This window comes from Vicia villosa, linkage group LG4 (assembly GCF_029867415.1).
Source record: "Vicia villosa cultivar HV-30 ecotype Madison, WI linkage group LG4, Vvil1.0, whole genome shotgun sequence".
NCBI classification, from domain to species: Eukaryota; Viridiplantae; Streptophyta; class Magnoliopsida; order Fabales; family Fabaceae; genus Vicia; species Vicia villosa.
The window spans coordinates 20,109,173-20,110,406 of record NC_081183.1 but is presented as its reverse complement, the minus strand read 5'-3'; the positions used below and the strand labels follow the sequence as shown (position 1 = coordinate 20,110,406).

The window sequence follows — 1,234 nt, the reverse complement described above, 5'->3', positions numbered from 1 at the left end:
TTTCACGTTCAGACTTCACTTCTCCTCTGGTTCTATTTTCACAAATCCCTCCCTTTTTTCTATTTTATGAAAATAAGTTTATTATTAGCAATGGGCTTTGCAACTGACACCCCCCATCTACTAAAAGCAACCCTGACCCATTAGCCTCATTATTCCACTTTTCTCAAATAACTCAAATAATTCTAATATTTAATCCAAAAAATCAATTAAATTAAATAAAAAATTTTATGGGGTGTTATAAAAACCGTCCAAACAGCACTTCGAACACCCTATATAATATGCTTTGTTGAATTCATTGTTCAATTCATTGTTCAATTCATGTTGTTTTATATTTTTAATTAATAATTTAATATATGTTTACATCACCTCATTGGTGCACTATTTCTACGCTTATTTTTTCATTCTTCTCCTCTATATAATATTTTTTTGAAATTTTCTCTTACTATAAAATGATAAAAGAAAAATAATACAATAATAACAAATGACAATTATTAAAACTTGAATGAACTCTGATGACTATCAAGAGACACATGTAACAGTATTTATAATTTAAAAAATTAAGATTTTCAGGCTATAAAGTGATCATACAAATTTATATTTCTAAAATAAAACAAAGTAAGACATGGTTGAAATTTTAAAGTTTGTATACATTATTTTAATTATAACTTTTATTTCTATCACTCTAACAGATGGTAAGTCCATTTTTACCATTTGTTTTTGAAAAAACTCTTTCTTATTAATGACTTTAGTTTTTAATTTGATATCACAGGAATTTATTTATGCACCGAAGATAATGATTGTGGTGAAAAGTATTGTCCCCCTCCTGCAGTTGCAAAGTGCATAAGACATGTTTGTCAATGTGTGTATTAGTGGCAATTTATATAAGAAAAAATTCCATGTATTTCCAATATAATGTTGTTTCTTTAATAATTTCTCGCACATAAGCTTTATTTGTTTAAAACTATCTAATATTGTATTATATCCCGAAGAATGTTATCGTAGAATTAAAAGTATCCAATATAATAAATAATGGTAATATAATATAATCATAAAATCATATATATTATTTTTTCCTAAAAAATAAATTAAAATGATTAAAAGGTTATTTTAGTTTTTCATTTAAGGTAAAATTAATGTTTAATATTAATTAATTATTTAAATTATTAAAAAATATCTTTATATATATATATATATATATATATATATATATATATATATATATATATATATATAT

At 22.9% G+C, this 1,234-nt stretch overlaps 1 long non-coding RNA gene across 1 annotated transcript; it reads left to right on the top strand.

The window, feature by feature from the left end:
- The first annotated feature begins 585 nt into the window (after nucleotides 1-585).
- Nucleotides 586-944, top strand: LOC131598935 (uncharacterized). The gene is made up of 2 exons (XR_009282434.1): nucleotides 586-692; nucleotides 770-944. It is a non-coding gene; the product is annotated as an uncharacterized LOC131598935 (long non-coding RNA).
- Nucleotides 945-1,234: the final 290 nt, after the last annotated feature.